The sequence below is a fragment of the Macrobrachium rosenbergii genome, chromosome 7 (genome assembly GCF_040412425.1).
Source record: "Macrobrachium rosenbergii isolate ZJJX-2024 chromosome 7, ASM4041242v1, whole genome shotgun sequence".
Classification (NCBI taxonomy): domain Eukaryota; kingdom Metazoa; phylum Arthropoda; class Malacostraca; order Decapoda; family Palaemonidae; genus Macrobrachium; species Macrobrachium rosenbergii.
In genome coordinates this window covers 48173447-48196788 of record NC_089747.1, presented here as the reverse complement: position 1 = coordinate 48196788, position 23342 = coordinate 48173447, and the positions used below count along the sequence as shown (strand labels likewise).

General features: G+C 36.7%; 1 long non-coding RNA gene across 1 annotated transcript; it reads right to left on the bottom strand.

Annotated features, from left to right (window-relative positions):
• Positions 1–9863: 9863 nt before the first annotated feature.
• LOC136840356 (uncharacterized) lies at positions 9864–22558 on the bottom strand. Its single transcript, XR_010853602.1, has 4 exons — positions 22135–22558; positions 14200–14290; positions 13824–14027; positions 9864–13375 (listed from the first exon to the last, which is right to left on the bottom strand). It is a non-coding gene; the product is annotated as an uncharacterized lncRNA (long non-coding RNA).
• Positions 22559–23342: the final 784 nt, after the last annotated feature.

The window sequence follows — 23342 nt, the reverse complement described above, 5'->3', positions numbered from 1 at the left end:
TGACAGTCGTTTGGATACCTGTATTTTGGTAACTGCTTTTATGAGCCTCTTCCAGTCCTTTGGGAGGAGAGGAGCAGCCTAGCTGCACTAGCGTAGAGTATCTGCAATATGTCAGGGCTTTCTACCCTGAGTATCCTGTCATCGTTTCTGTCATTCATCAACTAACCAGCCACAAAATAGCCGTTGATGGCTATGTACTTTGTACTGCTGCCCAGGGAGTGTTGAAATGGGCCGTGGGCCTTTACATATTTGGGCAATTTGGAGATGTTAATGGACCCCTGCAGTTACCCTTGCCATAAGTCGAGTCTTTAGGCAAGTCATTGCTTCAGGCATCCTTTCAGAGAGTTTAAGAATGATGGCTGCATAATATAAACAATGGCTGTCATATTTTCTGTTGGGAGGTCTGTCAGGCCTTGTCAGTGAATTTCAGACAAATATAGTCACTCCAAGTGTAGCTTCAAGGCAGTTATCCATTAACATCCCTACCAAATTACAGTACCGTCTCGTATATTTTTATTTTGTTAAGATTTTATTCTGAGAACGTGGTTGTGTTCTGGAGTAAAGTTCAATGTTGAAGTAGTACTTGTTTGGGAGATCGTGATGGAACTATTATGTCACCTCTGCGTGGTCATTTTTACTATTGCCTTCATGTAGTCTGGTTTGTTGCACGGCTGTTGCAATAGCTTGATCTAACCATCATCAGTTTAGATACTTCACAAAGTGACCTGGTCCTTCCACGATCCAGCTAGCTTAATTGGATTTTTTTGTGCAGCCATAAAACCGTTTTTAAATTAGCAGACTTTGAAGGGTAGTAATAACTACTATTAAACAGCACCAAAAATTTTAAGGTTACAATTCAAGGACCATTCTTCGTTCTTACCTTTCTTCCTGCTGATTGGGTCCCGAAAGTAGCAAGAAGGGGTTTTTACTAGCCTTTACGAAAATTGAAAATCAGGAGTTGGTTCGATTTGTTGCTAAGGCAGGCAAAAAAAGGCATTGTAAAGTTGAGAAGCGTGAGCAGCTTTTAAACATGGTAAGCTGGCAAAAAATTTTTTCTCTCTCTCTCTCTCTCTCTCTCTCTCTCTCTCTCTCTCTCTCTCTCTCTCTCTCTCTCTCTCTCTCTCTCTCATTTAGCTCCTCTTTTTCGTAATTGTTCATATGGTAAAACCGTCTGATTTTTTTTTCTCACTGGTAACAAAGCAATAAAAGCGAGTCCAGATGAAAAATAACAGGTTAAAAAAATCTCGAAAGTTCAGATTCTGTGAGAGTATGGCTGATGTAGAAGCGAAAACTAGAGAACAAAAGCCTATAAGAAGCCAGTTTTGAGTAATGGAGCATAAGAATACCAGATCGAGAGGTGTGAAAAGCTACACTAACTAAAATGATTGGTACGTAGTAAAGCCCTTTAAAAATGCACCAAAAGTTAACGAATGTAGACAGTAAATTGGTCCATAGGAACAAGATACGAAAAGGGTAAGCTTTAAAGAATCGTTGAATTGAGAAAATGTAATTGGATCATGATGTTATGCTAACATCATAGGCATAAGTTGCTGTTTATTGGTGTCATATGTTTGACGTAGATATTGCTTTTCAGTGCCACGAAAGCAGTCTAGAGAAATATAGGGGAAATTGCAGAATATTGTAGTCACAGTAATGGCGCTCTTTATGGGAACATGTCGTCTAGAGCTGCGTCCACAGGATCGGGCTTTATTCGACGAACTTTGTCCGATGTGACGTCAGAAGCGGAGAACTTTGCCCGCTTCTGACGTCACACTGGACAAAGTTCGTCGAACAAAGCTCGATCGTGTGGACGCAGCCTAGGACACGTATAAATGGTACTTTGAGATAATCTTGATAATGACGTACTGTACAAACAATATAGATTGTAGTGAGGAAATACAAACTCGTAAGTAACAGGACGCATTTTTATTTAAATCCTTAAGATATACAATTTTAATCTTTGGCTTGGTTCCTCGTAACAATTTATTTTTTTTTTTGCTCTGAGTCAGCATATTAGTGACCCGAAGAGGGAGAGGTCCTCAGCACGAGGTAAACCAATCGGTTACCAACTTTGAAACCGACCTAAAGGGCTGTTTCTAAGCTGCCAGCTGATTGGCGAGATGGGAGAAAAGCCTTACTTACTTTCCTTTGTGCTTTCCCAGACGTATTCCCTTTCTCTGTCATTGTTGGGGAATGGTGGAGACCTTTCAAACCATCAAAGAAAGTTTGAACCTTGGCTTACGTTCACTCTTATGGCAGTGATTTCGTGCTAAGGCAGACGTGCTTGGCTGACGCGTCATTTCTCATGAAAAATGGCGTTAAAACACCGTAGAGTTGGACAATCCTAATTTAGTTCGCGAAGTATAAAGGCCAAAACTATTTTCCGTTTTCGTTTAGTTTTCAAATCCATGACAATTTGTTCAAGAAAACGGATCTTGTATTCACCCATCATAGAAAACGGAGAAGCGATTAAGCCAAAGTCCCTAGTTACGATCCATATATTTTCGTGTGCATTAGTCAGTTGGCAATGACTGCACCTGCCAGAATTTTCAACTTAGAGCAGTGAAAGGGAATTAACGCATAAATATTACTCGATATGGGTATTTCAACCCTATTTTCAGATATGGCAATAGGGAAAACTGACTTTTTTCCACTGGGAGTTGACTGACTAAATTCTGCTGCAAAATCACGTTTTTGCTGCCCTGTCCTATTTCAATCATATAATTGCTTGCTTTGAATTTTGCATTATTTTGACCACATGATTTTGAGACTTAGCCCATTAACTTCTTGCACCGAAATTTTTGGTTGTTCGAAACTTAGTTTCTGTAAATTGACATTCAAATCATTTACTCTAAACTTTTAAGTTAATTGGTCAATTTGATGCCGTTTCCAGTTTGTATGATATTTTCGTTCACGAAAGTTATGTGCAAAGTATGGAATATTCAATAATGTTCTCAGATATCCTCCTGAACAAGATAAGTAGTGGAATTTCACAAGTAAACCAAACAAAAGCTAATGAAGTTTATTTCAAATTACAAGTCATCCTCCTGATTTTGTTACAACAAAAGCAATTAATTACCATGACACACACAGTCCTCCAAAAGCAGACAAGTGACCCAAATGCCTTATATAACTCGTCTTATAGGCCTGGACACCATTCAATGTAAGTGATTGAGTCGGGTAAATGGTCAGAGACGTGCAAAGCTACTGTCCTCCTGCCCTGAGTCCTTCCTCCCCAGCAGGACAGGTCGGACATTAACGTCAACCTTCACCCTACACGTGGATTACCAGGCCAGTTTGGGGTCTGTGAGATACTTCTTACAAAATCCATCCCATTGCTAGATAATTAGATACGAAGTTCAGCAACTGACTTAACATTCCTTTGGGCGTTTTTAAGTTAGGATATCCTCTCATATCTTACAGATTCCGGCTTTTACAACACTATGAAGAGCACTTTTGTATTTATCACGAGCATAGGATTGAAGACTAAAAAAGTCGTTTCATAATGAAAACCAAATAAAAGACATTAAAAATTCGTGGAACTAAAACTGCCTAAAAATGTAAACTCTGTTTAATACTGAACATGAGTATTTCACTAAAATTACCCTTTCACTTACTTATAAGGACAGGGCTATAAACCAAAGAAACGAAGCCTTTGTGTTCATCAGTACAGGGATACAGAGTAATGAACATTGCCCCTTTGTATGGACCATTACGACAGGGCTAATACTGCTACAAAAGAGATCAACGAATGAATACTGGTTAGGGGAAACTTCATGAGAAGTGTGCCTCATCTAATTTAGACATTATACCTCAAGATTTGCCTTTAAAATGCTAATATCAAACTATTGACAAACTAAGCTTCAGTAAAACTTTTTTGCACAGCTTTCAGGACATGCTACATCTTGGCCGTTTATATGATTCTTGGCGGTGAAGTCACCCTTTATATCCAGAATTTCCAAGAGAATTTTCAACGTCTGTTCTTGTGAGTACCGCAAGGCAAAGAGCACTCCGAAACTGACATACTACTGGGCCAAACAAGAAAAAACAGGCTTTCAGGGTAAAAATCTCTCCCCAACCGACACTTTGCAGGCAAAGATCTCATTAGAGCGGCTCTATACAAAATCTTTTCCTAGATTAAGGATAAAAGTTTGGACAGAAAACGATGAACAAGCACTTGTCAGAGTAAAAAAATATATTTTTAGTGGCCTCCTTTCTGCTCAGAATCAGCCTGGCTCCAGACTGAAAAGTTTGTTTGACAAATTTGACAGGCAAATGAACTCCATTTTCTAAACAAAAGAAAACTTTCTCCCAAATAACAAAGGTTTTAGGCCGATATCAAGAAAATTTCATGGCAAATGGAAAAAATATATTGCTAAAAGACTTCCTGAGGAAGGAAAAAAAGTAAATTGATACTTTCTGGGTAGAAAACTTTCAGACCTAAAGATTTGCTGGTCCCCTCCCCCAAAAAATAACCATCTGTTATTTTCAGTCAAAAACTCCTTGAATCAACGAGACTTTCTTCACAATGACAAGCTCACCCAGCTAACAGTTTATAAGCAAAATAACTTTCAAGAACTAACATAATGGTAACAAATTTTCAGGGTGCAACTTCCCCCAAAATTTTCCTATGTAAATATATCCTTCGAAGATGTACACAAGCATTTTTAGGCAAAAACCTCTGTCAAACTAACCCCCGTTTGCATGTTAAATGTTCATACGAAACAATGCGCATTTTGGGCAAAATTTTCTGAGCATAAAACTCACGGTATGTAAGTCATTTTAAGCAAATAACTCGTGAAGACAGGGTTTTGCCTAAAAATCTTGTGTACATCTTCGAAGGATATATTTACATAGGAAAATTTTGGGGGAAGTTGCAACCTGAAAATTTGTTACCATTATGTTAGTTCTTGAAAGTTATTTTGCTTATAAATTGTTAGTTGGGTGAGCTGCCATTGTGAAGAAAGTCTGTTGATTCAAGGGAGTTTTTGACTGGAAAATACTAGATGGTTATTTTTTGGGGGAGGACTGGCAAATCTTTAGGTCTGAAAGTTTTCTACCCAGAAAGTATCAATTTACTTTTTTTCCTTCCTCAGGAAGTCTTTTAGCAATATATTTTTTCCATTTGCCATGAAATTTTCTTGATATCGGCCTAAAACCTTTGTTAGTTTGGGAGAAAGTTTTCTTTTGTTTAGAAAATGGAGTTCATTTGCCTGTCAAATTTGTCAAACAAACTTTTTCAGTCTGGGAGCCAGGGCTGATTCTGAGCAGAAAGTGGAGGCTTGTCTAAAAATATATATTTTTACTTGACAGTGCTTGTTCGTCAGTTTTCTGTCCATAAACTTTTTTTATCCTTAATCTAGAGTGTGATTTTTGTATAGGAGTCAGCTCTACTGAGATCTTTGCCTGCAAAGTGTCAGTTGGGGAGAGATTTTTACCCTGAAAGCCTGTTTTTTCTTGTTTGGCCCAGTAGTATGTCAGTTTCGGAGTGCTCTTTGCCTTGCGGTACTCACAAGAACAGACGTTGAAAATTCTCTTGGAAATTCTGGATATAAAGGGTGACTTCACCGCTAAGAATCATATAAACGGCCAGATGTATAGCATGTCCTGGCTGTGCAAAAGTTTTACTGAGCTTAGTTTATTAATAGTTTGGTATTTGCCTTTTAAAGGCAAATCTTGAGGTATGTCTAAATTAGATGAGGGAAACTTCTCATGAAGTTCTCCCTAACCAGTATTCATTCGTTGATCTCGATTGTAGCAATATTAGCCCTGTCGTAATGGTCCATATAAAGGGGCAATGTTCATTACTCTGTATCCCTGTACTAATGAATACAAAGGCTACGTTTTCTTTGGTTTATAGCCCTGTTCTTGAAAGTAAGTGAAAGGGTAATTTTAGTGTACACTCATGTTGAATATTAAACAGCAGTTTACATTTTTAGGCAGTTTTAGTTCCACGGAATTTTTAATGTCATTTATTTGGTTATTATGAAACGACTTTTTTTAGTCTTCAGTCCTATTCTCTTGATCAATACAAAACTGCTTTTCATAGTTTTGTAAAAGCCGAAATCTGTAAGATGTGAGAAGATATCCTAACTTAAAAACGCCCAAAGGGAATGTTAAATCAGTTGCTGAACTTCGTATCTAATTATCTAGCAATGGGATGGATTTTGTAAGGAGTATCTCACAGACCCTAAACTGGCCTGGTGGTCCACGTGTAGGGTGAAGGCTGACGTTAGTCCGACCTGCTGTCCTGCTGGGGGGAGGAAGAACGGAACGGGAGGACACTAGCTTTGCCGACCATTTACCGACTCAATCACTTACATTGAATGGTGTCTCGGTTAAAGACCAGTCATATAAGGCGTTTGGGTCACTTAGCTCTACTTTAGAGGACTGTATGTGTCTTAGTGTAATTAATTGGCACGTTGTAACAAAATCAGGAGGATGACTTGTAATTTGAAATAAACTTCATTAGCTTTTGTTTGGTTTACTTGTGAAATTCCACTGCTTATCTTGTTCAGGAGGATATCTGAGAACATTATTGAATATTCCGTACTTTGCACATAACTTTCGTGAACGAAAATATCATTCAAACTGAAAACGGCATCAAATTGACCAATTAACTTAAAAGTTTAGAGTAAATGATTTGAATGTCAATTTACAGAAACTAAGTTTCGAACCAAAAATTTCAGTGCAAGAAGTTAATGGCCTAAGTCTCAAAATCATGTGATCAAAATAATGCAAAATTCAAAGCAAGCAATATGATTGAAATAGGACGGGGCAGCAAAAATGTGATTTTGCAGCAGAATTTAGTCAGTCAACCCCCAGTGGAAAAAAATAGTTTTCCCTACTGATATATCAGAAAATAGGGTTGAAATACCCATATCGAGTAATATTTATGAGGTAATTCCCTTTCACTGCTCACAAGTTGAGATTCTGGCAGGTGAAGTCGTTGCCAACTGACTAATGCACGAAAATGTATGGATCGTAACTAGGGACACGGCTTAATCGCTTCTCCGTTTTCTATGATGGGTGAATACAAGATCCGTTTTCTTGAACAAATTGTCATGGAGTTGAAAACTAAACGAAAACGGAAAATAGTTTTGGCCTTTGCTCTTCGCAGACAAGTGGGATTGTCAACTCTACGGTGTTTTAACGCCATTTTTTCATGAGAAATGACGCGTCAGCCAAGCACATGTGCCTTAGCACGAAATCACTGCCATAAGAGTGAACGTAAGCCAAGGTCTGAAGCTTTCTTTGACATTTGAAAGGGTCCACCATTCCCCAACAATGACAGAGAAAGCGGGAATACGTCTGGGAAAGCACAAAGGAAAGTAAGTAAGGCTTTTCTCCCATCTCGCCAATCAGCTGGCAGCTTAGAAACAGCCCTTTAGGTCGGTTTCAAAGTTGGTAACCAATTGGTTTACCTCCTGCTGAGGATCTCTCCCTCTTCGGGTCACTAATATGCTGACTCAGGCAAAATAAAAATAAATTGTACGAGGAACCAAACCAAGATTAAGGTATATCTTAAAAGTTTAAATAAAAATACGTCCTGTTACTTACGAGTTTGTATTTCCTCACTACAATCTATATTGTTTGTACAGTACGTCATCATCAAGATTATCTAAAGTACCATTTATACGTGTCCTAGGCTGCGTCCACACGATCGAGCTTTGTTCGACGAACTTTGTCCAGTGTGACGTCAGAAGCGGAGAACTTTGCCACTTCTGACGTCATCAGATGGATTCGACGGAAATAAAAGCCGATCCTGTGAACACAGCTCTGGGCTGACACATGTTCCATAAAGAGCACCATTACTGCGACTCCACAATATTCTGCAATTTCCCCTATATTTCTCTAGACTGCTTTCGTGGCACTGAAAAGCAATATCTACGTCAAACATATGACACCAATAAAACACTAACTTATGCCTATGATGTTAGCATAACATCATGATCCAATTACATTTTCTCAATTCAACGATTCTTTAAAGCTTACCCTTTTCGTATCTTGTTCCTACGGACCAATTTTCCGTCTACATTCGTTAACTTTTGGTGCATTTTTAAAAGGGCTTTACTACGTACAAATCATTTTAGTTAGTGGGGCTTTTCACACCTCTCGATCTGGTATTCTTATGCCACCATTACTCAAAACTGGCTTCTTATAGGCTTTTATTCTCTAGTTTTCGTTTCTACATCAGCCATACTTTCACAGAATCTGAACTTTTGAGATTTTTATTTTTTTTTTAACCTGTTATTTTTCATCTCGTCTCGCTTTTATTGCTTTGTTGGTGAGGAGAAAAAAAAAAATCGAACAGTTCCATATGAACAATTACGAAGAGGCTGAGAGAGAGAAAGAGAGAGAGAGAGAGAGAGAGAGAGAGAGAGAGAGAGAAACATTTTTGCTCAGAACTCACCATGTTTAAAAGCTGCTCACGCTTCTCAACTTTACAATGCCTTTTTTTGCCTGCCTTGTATAAATCAGACAACTGATTTTCAATTTTCGTTAAGACTAGTAAAACCCTTCTTGCTACTTTCGGGACCCAATCAGCAGGAAGAAAGGTAAGAACGAAGAATGGTCCTTGAATTGTAACCTTAAAATTTTTAGTGCTGTTTAATAGTAGTTATTACTGTACTCCTCTTCAAAGTCTGCTAATTTAAAAAAAACGGTTTTATGGCTGCACAAAAAAAAATCCAATTAAGTCAGCTGGATCGTGGAAGGGACCAGGTCACTTTAGGAAGTATCTAAACTGATGATGGTTAGACTGCTATTGCAACAGCCGTGGCAACAAACCAGACTACATGAAGGCAATAGTAAAATGACCACGCAGAGTGTGACATAATAGTTCCATCACGATCTCCTAAACAAGTAATGTTTCAAGCAACATTGAACTTTACTCTAGAACACAACCACGTTCTCAGAATAAAATCTTAAAATAAAAATATACGAGATGGTGCTGTAATTTGGTAGGGATGTTAATGGATAACTGCCTTGAAGCTACACTTGGAGTGACTATATTTGTCTGAAATTCACTGACAAGGCCTGACAGACCTCTCAACAGAAAATATGACAGCCATTGTTTATATTATGCAGCCATCATTCTTAAACTCTCTGAAAGGATGCCTGAAGCAATGACTTGCCTAAGGACTCGACTTATGGCAAGGATAACTGCAGGGGGTCCATTAACATCTCCAAATTGCCCAAATATGTAAAGGCCCACGGCCCAGTTCAACACTCCCTGGGCAGCAGTACAAAGTACATAGCCATCAACGGCTATTTTGTGGCTGGTTAGTTGATGAACGACAGAAACGATGACAGGATACTCAGGTAGAAAGCCCTGACATATTGCAGATACTCTACGCTAGTGCAGCTAGGCTCTCCTCCTCAAGGACAGAAGGGCTCATAAAGCAATTACCAAAATGAGTATCCAAACAGCTGTCAACTCATTTCAGATTTGTGGTCAACAACTGTGGTTGCAAATAAATTCCAAAACGTCTACCCTTGTGAACACAACTGGAATTAAGATACACATATCACGTATTTACAAATACAGGGAATGCACAGGCTAAAATGTCTGTTGGACATCAGAAACCAATGAATGCAATTCAAGAAAGCCCAGCTTACAAGCAACTGCACTCAAGCCATAACGGTAATCACCTGGAGGTTACAAAACAGTTAACCACTATGGAGGTAAAATAATGTAAAATCAGGAATGGCTCTAACTTGTTAAGGACAGGTAAAAATAGCACTTGTAACCAGTTTGTTCTCTGCATTAACACAGATGAGGAGAGAGAGAGAGAGAGAGAGAGAGAGAGAGAGAGAGAGAGAGAGAGAGAGAGAGAGATTAACAAAACACAAACACAAAATTTATTACAAAACTGATATAACTTCATATAAAAAAATTTTATAATGCATGACGTATACAACATATTTTTTTCTATTTTCAACTTTACCATGAAGAAGGGGTCACTACAAAGAAGCAAGACCTTGCATACTCATTTTGTCTTTCCAAACATGCTAGGAGAGGATGAATAAGCATGAAAACATTTCAACTCAGCGTGTCCGTTCTCCTCCTTTCATAGCTCAAAAACAGCAGTTGCATAGTATTCACACTGCTTAAAGAGTGAATTAATCATATTGCCTATGGAAGTGTTAAGTTTGATATTTATGCAAAGATCCATTCTTATCCCTGTACAAGGTCATTTGTGAGAGACAGCATTTTATTCCTCTGCACCGTTGTAGAGTTAATTTTCATTTCCATTTTCAAAAGTTTTCAATAACCTGATGAAATGGTCACTAGTGCTAGAAGAAAGGTTGAAAGAAAAAGGGGGCCTGATTTAGAATCAAAAATTGTCAAGTTTGGCTCCACAGCTATATAGTACATCAAGAATAGATAACCTTTATATAAATAACATCTACATGAAAGTATCGTGCAAAGAAGTTTAAGGCAAGTTTTTAAGATGGTATCTGACAGAGTACAAGTATTGAGACAAGCAGAGGGTACCAGAAGGAGTTGTTGGACAGATATAGGCACTACAGAATAACATGAGATCTTGGACGAAGACAATAACATGTGCATTATATGAGAAGAATTTGAGCTAAAATTCACAAGAATCAGCACTGAACCCTGTATTTGTAATTGGAGTCAGGGTAGAACTTTATGAAGAGCTTAATGCATGAGGAAACCATACACAAAAAGAAATGTTATACTTCTGTAGATTTTAGTAGGCATTTAACAGAGCACCAAGCTATAAAGAGCAAATCGTAATAGATATCCAAATGATCTGGGGTGAAGATGCAGAAGAAACATTCTGATTAGTTAAGAATAACACTGGTGTCTACTAAAACTTGAGCACTTAACCCATTGCTATTTTTCACAGTAATAGATGAAGGTGCTAACACAGGAAAAATGGAGAGCCCCTAAGGGTAATGTTAGGTTCAAGGAAGGTTTTAGAAAAACATTACCTGGAACAGATGATGAGAACTGATAATCAAAGCAAGCAAAACTTAGGATATGGGGACAGGAGGGAAACAAAGGATAAGATGTGCTCTAGAAAGTGGCCATGTGGATGCTGTAAGCATGGTGTAGGTTAGCTGTCATATCATACATCGAATGTAAGAGATGGTGTTGCAAGAGATACTCAAAATAGCAAAGTTTAAATGGTGTGAGGATCTTTTTATGCCCAGTAAACACAAGAGCTAATGAAGACGTGGAGGAAGAGGGGGGATTGCATTCAGTAGGGGGGAAAACCTTGGAAGAGGCAGAATAGCTCTGTTATCTAGTTTAGGCTAGAATTGAGGGGACAGGTAAATAGCAGCAACAATGGAATTGAAGGGGCAGTCATGTAAGTAAATAGCAGCAACAATCTGAATATTGAAGATAGATCAATGGAATACTGAGTACTAGTATACATTTAAATTGCTTTTAAGACCTTTGTTACTGTTGACAGCAGACATGGATACAGAAAGAGAAACAGAAAAGGCATGGCAATAAACTTGATGGCTGAATTGCCTTTGGAAGATCTTACTCCAGATGAGGATATAGCAAAGAAGTGGAAAGGCTGGAAAACATGATCAAGATCTCGAAGATGTGGTTTGGTCACATGGTAAAGAGGAGAAAGGAGGGTGCGAAGTGAGAGATGCAAGTGTTGAACCTGGAAGATTTTTTAGAGTGCGTTAACAAGGACCTGGACCATAAGCGAACTTAGGTTATAAATGTGCAGCACTGAAGAAAAATGGAGAAAACTCTTCAGACATCTGAAGAAAATGACCGAATTGATTTAAGTCGTACTCTGGCTTTATGATATTACTATTAACTATTCAATAGTTTAGTTAGAATCTATGTCGTCGCATATTCAAAACTGCTCTTTTCTACAATGCTTCCCTTACCATGGCCAAACTTAAAGCTTCCTTTAGGTCCAGAATATCATATACTGTACTCATTTACTTCTAATGTAAATACATTATAGCCAAAACACGATCAATTATCCCATTGACAATGAATACTGAAATAAAGTCTTATATTTGCTTGACAGAGCTAAATGACTTTATCAGTTTTAATTCTTCTGAACTATTTTGAATTTACAGAAATTTTAAAACAGGAAAGCAGTAATTAACCGCAATCTACTTTGAAATTTAAATTTTGGCATTCTACAAGGACTGACATACTATAATTGCCATTATCTCTTCGAGCTTTGTACTTTCACAAAATTAGGTTACCTTTTTCTTTTATACTTGAGCACAATCACATATTTGCACATGCAGCCAAAGTCATTGTATAGAATAACAATTATACCATCATATTATAGCTTTACAAAACTAAAAAAATTAACCATTTAATTTGTACATTTTTCTTATTGGTTCACAGAAACAAACCTCTTTATTCTCATTTGTGCCCAAACTTTCAGTTAACAGCAGAGAAACCAAATATGTACTTTATATTGCACATATGGAAAAATGATGGTTACCATCTTGTCTGTCACATCTGTCAGAGGGCACAAGAAGTGAACCAATCAAAGGAGCTGCAAGATGAAAATTCCAGTGATGTTAGAATGGGGGACAGGAAAATTCACAAAGCAAAGAATGAGCTGTAAAAACGAAAGAAAGAAAGGATCATAAATAGGTCAATTAACTGTAAAATCACATCTTAATTTTACTTACTGTGTATGGGTAACGATATACCAGGGTAACTAGCAAAGACAGTCAATGTCCAAGGACTTGAGCAGGTTTTTGTGGGCTACAAACTCCAGAATTAGCCCTTTTGAACCCCAAAATTATATCATGACAATACTGCTGTATTTTTTTATGAACAACAAAACACACTTCCTTTCATTTAAACTACGTAATTTGGAACTAAGTAAACAAATTAGAACACAGCACACGGTAACAAAGGGAACTTTGAGAACCAAAAAGGATTACAGAAGCTCAAGACAAAGAGCTCGTCAGAAAAAGGACACCTAAAAAAAAATACTTCAACATCCAAAGCCAACGTGTATCACTTTTACTCATTAAGTTAGACCCATTCCTGACAGTGTCTTTTTATATTCAGTAACATCCACTCTCTGGCCAAAATAGTGATAGTAGTCTGTTATTGAGAGATCACATACTCACAATAAAAAATTCGCCAAGCTGGTGTCAGCATCTACTCAAGCACCCAGTTTCTCTGCCATTGCTGGAAGCTAAGGCACAAGTAAAAATAAAAATGTTTGTAACTTGTGTTAATGTACTTGAACAAAATTACTAGCCAAGAGATAACATCTTTTAGGAAGTGGCATTGGAAAAATTTTGACAAATTCAAGTCTTTAAGGCACTGGGTAAATTCCGTCTTCTTCAGATCTTGAAGTCATCTTGAAAACTTCAGCATAATGAGCCCAGAAACCTGAAATACATTCATAATTTAGTAACAGATAAAAGATGGTAATCGTCACACCATTTTGTAAACTATTATTCAAGAACCTCAAAAATACATTTTACATATATGCCAAAAGATTTTGACACAATAAAATACTGTACTGAGTAGATTTTCTGAATGCTTCTCATGATACACTTCTCTTACATAAAGAATATGATATATTTAGTATTACTAATATTATTGTTGTAACTACCATGAAGTAGTTCAACAACACCATTCATTTCTGTTTCTAACCTCCCACAGGACTCACTCAAAGGACCAATGCAACAAAGAACTTTAACAGTTTAGGACTTAAAGGTTTCAATTTTTGATGGCTTGAATGACTGGCAGAGGTAAAGGACAGGTCACTGTGTTGCTGCACAATTACTCTATCAGAAAGAAGTTCAAACTTTATTGGTTATGTTGTGTAGATCACCTTTGGCTAATTCTTTGCATTTTCCATTGCCACCCCAACGGTTTTCAATTTGTCCTCTGCTATCCTTGACGACTCAGACTACTGCTTTCACATGCCAGGTTTATGGATCCTTTGGAGTAAAAGATTGTTTCCTCTCTTCCGCTGCTGTTCTGCCGTAAGGTCTGCCCTCTGTATAGGTCCTGGGTTTCCTACTTAACTGGGTCCCTGTTACCGAAAAAAACAAATCTTAATCATCCTTAGCAATCCTCAGTGGTTAGCTTCTCCAGCCTCATTTCTCAAAGATTTTCTGGCTGAGCCATAGGATACCCTAGATATGTGACTTATTGATCTCTTATATAGAACAAAAGTTAATTACAATGCATCCAGATATATTTACCAATTTTTTACAAATATATCTAAATTGTCTGCAATCATTGTATAAGAAATTTCTTGCTGGATTCTCTTCCTCTTGATGAATTCAGATCTCCCTGCAATGAAAGAAATGAAAATCATGAAACTATTATCTTAATTTTGTCCACTAAAAATTTTCATCTTAAAAACTATCCACAAATGCATCTCTTGAAAAATTCAAAAAATTTTTCCTTATTAAGTTCTGTTCTAACCAGAACATTTTTTCTATAACTATTTAAATGATGATGATTCCAGTGGAACTCTTCATTTATATCAAATGGATCAAGTATTACAAACACTGAAGAACAGGTTCAAAATTTCAGTTCATGTCCGATCATACGATATACAAACCTCTGCCATATTCCCAAACCGAGTAGTTAGAATTAAGTGCGGTTAATATTCTCGAGAGTATTTCCCACTATAAGGGGAGCCCAGCCTCCCAAAATCCGAATTCCTCGCTCGGTTTAAATTACATGGAAGGTTTGTTGGCACAGGATTTAATGGTTTGCCTGGGTTAATTTTCTTCCTTAAGAGATATAATCATAAATTTCAACACATTTTAAATGGCTACAGGAAAATATAAACTCATTTATCCACCTTACTTCTCATCGATTTTATAGAAGAACCTTACACTTTCCGTTACAGATAAAAGTGTAAAGCCAATGGTCAGCAATAATTCACAAAGGAATTTTTTCTGGAAGCAATGACATCACCAACGTGACCCAGAGAGTAGGTAAAGTAACTGTAGTGCTTGAAAGTGTGTGATGTCAACGAAGTGTTTGGTTATATCAAAAGAAAGTTGCTGCCATTTCTTAAATTCTCCATAAAGTCACAATGGGTAACTTATAGTGTTTTTTTTAACCTAAGTGAAGTCATAGGCAACTTTGTGATTGTTATCCTGTATCATCTGATTTCTATTTCGTACAAATCTCTGTACTTTGTTACCCATAAGTGCAACCCATAAGTACAATAATTTGAGTTACCACTATTTTGTGGTTTCTGTTCATCAGTGGGAGGCATGCTTATGTCATATCAGTACCGTGTTCACTTTGTCTGACTGAGTATTTTCTAGTCACCAAAAGTTATTGTCGGTGTTAAACAATTCTAAGCATAAGAAGTTTATTCAACTTTTTGGGCACAATAAAACATACGTGTGTGATCTTCAATGTATCCACAGAGTTAGGTTATATCCACAAACTGAAATGAAAGGAAATGAGTCCAGACCCCATTTTTTCTAAGTCATTGAAACACTGGATCCCAGTGCTTCAGGATAACCCTTAAACGTAAATCACAGCTTTTTTTCCTAATGTAAATAATTCATAAGAATTAATCGGTTTCACAAGCTTAAAAATAACCACTCTCCTTGAACACAAGCCATAAGGGATGACAAATGGGAATCTTGAAAGGTTTCTTGAACTGACTGGGTAAAAGTTAGCAATGAGTAAAACCAAAGTCTGCATCAACGAGCCACTTATCCCACGTGCAAAGCAAGTACTCCTGAATTCTGTCTGCATACTAAACGTGTGCCAACAAAAGATGAAATAATGTCACTAAATGATACAGCTAAGTCAACACAGCCTTCATAAACAACAGCGCTGATACTCCCACACACAAATCACTAAATAAAAGAAGGTAGAGATGCTGACCACTCTTACCTACCCATGGCACAAGATAAAACAATAATACATAATTGAACAACATTTGTATTCATATATTGTTTTTTTTTTTCCTCACTGTAATCTTATCCCTCAAAGGTCCTACAGCAATAACATCCAATAAAACACCAGACACTAATCCCTAAAAATGCCAACAATTACCCTACGCTTTTGAATGAGACAGAATACAAAGCCTCCAAAAACTAAGTTACTTTAGGTACAACTAAAGTTGTTGGGGGCACCAGCACCTTGAATTTTGAAATTATAAATAAATTAAGGCTCACTAAAGACCAAGCCATTCAACCAGACCATAGGCTACCTTATGCTAGAAGCTGGCCTATGTATTAAGCTGTGCACCTTCTACACAACTTACCAGGCTAATTTAATGGGCTCTGCACTGCAATTTCTTATCTGCCACTGTCCTGATCAACTTCTCCTCATCCCGCCTAAATTTATGTGCAAATTATCTTCATCTATACCATAATGTATTACTCAATGACACAGGCTTTTTATGGGGTCACGGAAGCCAGTTTAGATGTAAGGAGTCACCGGAATGCTATCCAAAGCTACCTAAGGAAACCTTAACTCAAAAACAACAGTCCTCCCTCCCCCATGAAAGGTGTACCACCATCACCAGATGTCTGGAGTAGCATTTTACTGATTCAGTTTGTAACTGTCACTCATATTCTGAGAGTTTGTACATTTGCATACATTTTTTCACTGGATTGCGGCTATTTCACAAGATATGACGAAGTTGGATTACTAAAATTGATAGATGCACATGCCGCTTCCAATAACACAACAGACAAGTTAAAAATTAGGAAACAGATTTTCGAAAGATTTTGTAGCTTCCTTTCATAAAACTGGTCATAACTTTTCCCAAGATATAAGATGGACTGGACTATACCTACAGCTATTCCCACTGAATGTTTTTAGCCAACATCCATACCATACTTAACTCATATAACTTACGTCTCAGCTTGTGTACAACCTACTTAAAATTCATTTTTAGTAAAAAAAAAAAAAAAAAAAAAAAAAAAATTTGCCTAAATTATCAACAAAACTTTTTCACATCCCTGCTATTATGGGGCCAACATTACAAAATGTTACTAAGGAGACAAACAACCTGCATTTTGTAATAAGAGTGGATTCTATCAACAGGCCTAATTCATGGCTATATTTTTCATCATAAACAAGAAGGGGACATCACCTACAGTTGATAACCCCATACTCATTGAGCCTAAGCGTAGTAGGTCAATGTGCTGCTGCAGGATATAATTTGAAATAAAAAAGTAGAAACAAAACGCAAATTGGAGTTACTTTTAAAATAAACAAGAGAATTAAGCTACATATTGGGTCAGTTTTTAGTGTAAAGCTAAAGCCTAAGCAAACATATTTAGAAACTCACAGGGGTCACCCAAAGAATTCAAAATATGACCAAGGTAAATTTAAATAAGCTGGACAACTTAAAGGTGGAGAGATGCCAGAGGGAGTGATCGACAGGTAAAAGACTGAAAGAAGGAAGCTGGCTCTAAAAAGGGTCAATGAAAAGAACCTTCAAAAAGAACCTTCAAACAAAAAAACACAGTAAGCCGTGCCCTCTACAGGGAGAAACAATTACACTCAACAAAAGACATAGGGATCAACTGCCAATAAAACAAGAAACTGCTGGTGAGCACTATGGATGAGAAAATCAATAACTCGGTAAACAATTTACCAACTAGATGATCTTCTGAAATATACTACACATAAACAAGCTGACACTCTATAAACAGAGTATGACAGCATCTCAGGCTCCCCAGGCTCTCATCCCCCATTGTACATCCCAACCTTAGTACTTTAATCGTGAAAAGCTTTGATGTGTTTATGATATTTAGCCTCTTAAACACCTGCAACACCTCAGGTCCTAAGAACTATGCTGAACCACGAAAATATCTATGCCTTTTTTTAGCCACTTCTTTTTCATTTCAAGATCAAAAAGGACCACGAGATCCTCAACAGAGCTGAAATTGCACAACACCCAATAACGCTAAGAGATTCTGCTACACCACCAAGGACAAACTGCTCCTTCCACAAGATTAATCTGCATGAACTTGATACAATTAAATGTACAGTACTCTAGAATAAGGCCCAGCATGTAAACCTCAACGAAACAAAAAAGTGAGGGTGACATATGGACCTTAACCTCCTTTTTAATACCTGTGCTATACTCCACTCACTCATACCATCTTTATTAATCAAGAGCAGTTGACTAGCTCAGGACCAAAGAAATCAAGAGCAGGATGAAGAAAAATGGTATGGCCTAACAATGAATGAAGCGACAGAATTTCCCTTAAAGGAAATGAGGGCATAAAACAACAAAAGCAAAAGCAGGAGTAGAATTCCCATGTCTGGCTGCAAATGGTTAATATTTCCACTAAGAAAGTGTGGTAGAAAGAGGTCCAACAAGCATTACTAGGTCACCTGACCTATGAAGGAATGTAACTGACATTGTAATTTTACTTTTACTTCACAGGTAGAGTATTTTTATAATTCCCGGGTCATCTCGATCACAACAATAATCATTCAATGCAGTTCTGAGGTTATACGTCCTAAATTCCTGTGTCAATTACAAAACACAGCAGCGAACTTCATTTCAGGCACGGTAGGGAGCCTCTACTTCTAAAATGAAGTTCTAGCTTGCACCTACAACAGGAGCCATTTCCAATTACATACATCATATATGTACATGATATTATTTTCATATCCTGTGTGACAGCTAAACCTACCTTGCAGTGTTTCACATGGCCGAGAGAAGTCTACTACACTGGATTTCATTATTACCAATATCTCTTCATATCAAAAATACCCTCAACTAGTACTGAAACAATGAGCATGTGGATTTACAGAAATAACTGAAGCCATACTATGACTGGGAATTACCTAGTGCTATAAAATTCCTACTGTTCACAGAATGCAAAGCTGATCCAGCTACAAAAGCTATTTGTAGATCACCTTGCAAGTAGCAAGACTATTTGTTTGCCATTAATGTTATACACAGTGCCATTATTATAGCTCTTGCACTTTTAATGAAAGATAAGGAACTTGATCTAAAGCTCAACCAAAAGGTACAGTATAGTAGTCAGTCTGAGGTAACCCCCATGTGTAAAACTGAATTAATAATTATAATGCACAAGCATGCCAATCAGGCACAAAAAAAAAAAAAAAACTTTAAGAACCATTTCTGTTGGTCTGAAGTCAAAATCCACCAGCAATCCACTGACTCACGATGCCAATAACCAGTTATCTCCTCGAAGCTATAACTATCCAAAAATCACCAACTAGTCTAGCCTGTGATAACATCAATCCTCCGTCTTTACCTGAGGAGAGTCAAAACCTCCTCCTCTCAAATATGTATTTTGATATCAGTTATATAATGTGGTGGATTGTACATGGCATAATTATAAAAACTGAAACCCATGATTGTGATGGACAAGGTATACAGATTATATTGTACTACTGTATCTGAGGAGATTGGTTAAATGGTTCTTACCCTAAATCAGACAACCTATTATGGAGCATATAATGACACAACAGTCACAAATTGTGTCACGGAAATGCCTACATAAGTCAATAATGAGGACCCTGAAAAACCACAATGGAAGTACAGCTAATTTCACTATTTAATAAATAAAAATACATGTATATGAGTAAAAAATATCCACAGCAATTTTCACAGCTTCATAGTTCCGAATCTGCACCTTAAGATGTGTGTTTAGTATACAATGACACAAAAAATGAAGGCTATTCATCTGATACATCACTGAAGATCAGTGTCAAATGTGACACTCTAATACAGTAGCACCTCAACTTATCAGACTCTTGGGGGATCTGGCTTTCTAATAACTAAAAAAAAAGTAATAAACGTGTATTGATTCAATTTGCTAATCCCTGATATTTAATTGTTTATCACCTTTTCTTTAACTTGCTTCTTTTTCGCAGGCTGATTTCCCTTTGGAGCCCTCTTGGGTTTACAGTTTGCTGGCACTGCCTATAAGGGTTTTCAGCTGAAGATTTAAAGAAAGAAAAAGCCTATAATATTGCCTGCACTTCAGTATTTTCTAGATATCTTCAGCTAACAATAATTCCATAGAATTCCTAACGCAAACAAACCTTTGCTTTACACTTAACATTCAATTTATGAAAATGATTTAAAAGTTTATATCTTCTAAAACTGTAGCATAGCAATTCAATATTATTTTAAACTTCTTCACAGGCTGTAAGCTTAAGATTTTCATAATAAAAAAAACCTCTGTAGTTGACAATTCCCTCAACTTTGTTTCCCCTTAGGCTATTAGTAACTATTTTACTAAATCAACCTAGTTAAAAAAAATCAAAATCTAGAGTAATTTCTTGTAAAACAAAATGGCAGACATTTGAAGGTGCAACTTGGTATATTGTATGTCTCTGCAACAATTCCCTTGTCTGAGATATGATAGATGGGACCAAGCACCTAAAACTTTGTCGGTCAAAATGCATTATTATTTAACTTTAACCCATTATTATATTTAGGACTCGGAAATATAATTTTTTTCTGTTTTAATGTGTACCTTTAGAGATGGTGGATCCCACCTTATACATTACAATTTGGGGGACCATAATGGAAAAGGGTTTTTTTTTTTTTTTTTGAGGGGGGAACTTAACACAAAACAAGTGAAATAGAAGGACCTTAATCCCATTGATAGTTCTCATCCAGATTAAGGTAAGTACAAGGAATGTTTTTAAGCTAGGCTAATATTATGCTCTAGGATTAGGACCAGGTACTCTAGGCTAGGTTACGTGAGGTGTGGTTGGTTAGGTAATTTCAACAACGAAACTAACGTCAGAAATGTTCAAAGCACTCATTAAAAACAATATAAAATTATATTTTCAAGTTCAAAATGTGACAATGGTTTAAAGTAAAACTTTACACTAAATACAACCTAAAAATTTTAGCAAAAAATTGGGTTCTCTGATCAAATACCTCAAAATAAATCATTCATGTCAGGCATACAATTTAAGTTGCAGCACCATTAAAGGCTAGGCAAAATATAAAGCTTGGCTTATGTTTACAATAGCATGAACAAATTGTATTATTGGCTACAGGCCTATGTCTGAGATATCAACTAGGGCCTAAATTGACATCTAGCCTATGTACAAAGCCTAACCAAAAGGCTCCTCGGTAAATCTGAGCAAAAGCTCTGCACGGACTATTACCTTGGAAATTGATTTTTTCCTATACTTTCAGTGTTGCTAATGAAGGAGGTGGTGTTGTTTATTGTTGTTCCATTATTATTAACCTCATATCTACTCAGCATGGTTGGGGACCCTTTGGGAAAACAGGGTTTTGGGTCTGGAAAAACGTTGGGAGAACGACCAAACTGCCATATTGTTGTTATGGATGGATGTATGATATTTAGGGCAAAAGCCCAGGCACTTCTCTGCAAGCGCAAGTCATTAGGGAGCCATATGTTTAAGAAGGGATTGGCTAAGGAAACTTATAACAGGAATTACACTAACCTAACCTAACCCAGCAGGACATTAATTGCTTTCAACATAAAATAGGTTTTTCTGTTGTATTATGATGTGATTTGAATGATTTTGTTTATTTACAAATGAATACTTATCCTTCCCCGACAAATGATATATTGCCAGACTTGTCAGAATACTGCACTTCTCTCCATAGCTAATACGGCAAAACTCCACAGTTTTGTGTATTAAGGAGTATTCTGACAAGTCGTAATTTTATTAATTTTGTATATATCACGGGAAGGATAAGTATTCATTTACGATGGAAAGAAACCTCAAAATCATTCAAAATCATAATACAACAGAAAAACCTATATTTTATGTTGAAAGCAATTAATGTCCATAAGTGAAATAATACCAAAACCTCCCCTATAACACTGCACATGTGCGATAGCATTCCAGGCTGGCCAGCATACAACTTCTGAGGTTAATTACAGGTAATTAGAGTCAACCGACAAAAAAATAACAGTAAATTCTTGATAAGCAACCAAAATACTATAGGAATAATCAATTTCCAAAGCAATAATCCATGTTGAGCTATTGCTTAGTTCTACCGACTCCTCTATTATCGTTTACTCAAAACCAGTAGGCCTAGCTCTTGGTGGTAGGCCTCAAGTTCTAGGCTCAATACCTACCATCCAGCTTAATTGGGCGTTTCTTTTTAAGTGACTACACCCCTACTATTTCTAAGAAACACAAGTATTAGGAAGAAGTCTCACCATTAACTTAGCATTCGTCGACGTAAACAACGAGGACGGAAGTGAAGAGGAGGCGTTGTCGCCTTGTCGGGACAGGATCAGGAAGCCATGACAGTTGTAGATTGAGGCATTTGAGCAGCCATGATTAACAGTTGTCAGTTATAACTTTCTTATTTTGATGAGGATGAGAGGAGAACATTTCAGTCCACTGTATCTTAGTGTGCCTAACCCAAATGAATGCTTATAAAATATACAACAAAACCCCTAATCCTGTGGCTTTAAAAGAGAGTTGGCAACACCTGTAGTGGTAGAAAAAACTTTAGTAGGTTTAGGTAATGATTCTTCACAAAAAAAAAGCAGCAGCGCCAATATGAATTCCATTTCGATATTTTCCACCTTCGATCAGCGTCTGAGATATTTATTCATTTCAAAGTGAAAGTTCTTCGAGTTAGGTACCAATAATTGATAATGCGAAAAAGAGACCTTTAGCTTAACGTTCAAAGGGATTTTGAAGAATTGAAGACACTTGAAAACTTGTGAAAACATCACGTCCGCTAGTTTCCAGGAGCCGCTAAGTGCGTGTGTGTGTGTGTGTGTGTGTGTGTGTGTGTAAAGAAACGAAATCACAAACGGAAAACTGTCGCAGATACGCTCAAAATCATCCAAACTTTGGCGACTGGAAAGGAATTTTACTCGCATTTCCAGCGAAGATTTTTTCGATAGCATTTATTCATTTGGCATCATTTTTATGTTGCATAATGAAGTGGGCTGCGTAATATATTCGAAGACACTTCACGGAAAATATCAGAATATCACGATATACAAAATTCACAGAAATCTATTCATCAACTCGTGTCATTTGAAACGAGGTTGGGAATCAGCGCGTTATATGTAAGGAAACTTACATATAATTGGACACCCTCGATATATGTTTTTTTTATAAAAAAAAAAAGAAAAATTTTTTACATCTGTCCATTCACCTACTTATTTGGTCCTGAAGAGATATATATATATATATATATATATATATATATATATATATATATATATATATATATATATATATATATATATATATATATATATATATATATATATATATATATGTGTGTATATGTGTGTGTGTGTGTGTGTGTGTGTATATGTATACTGTATATATATATATATATATATATATATATATATATATATATATATATATATATATATATATATATATATATATATAT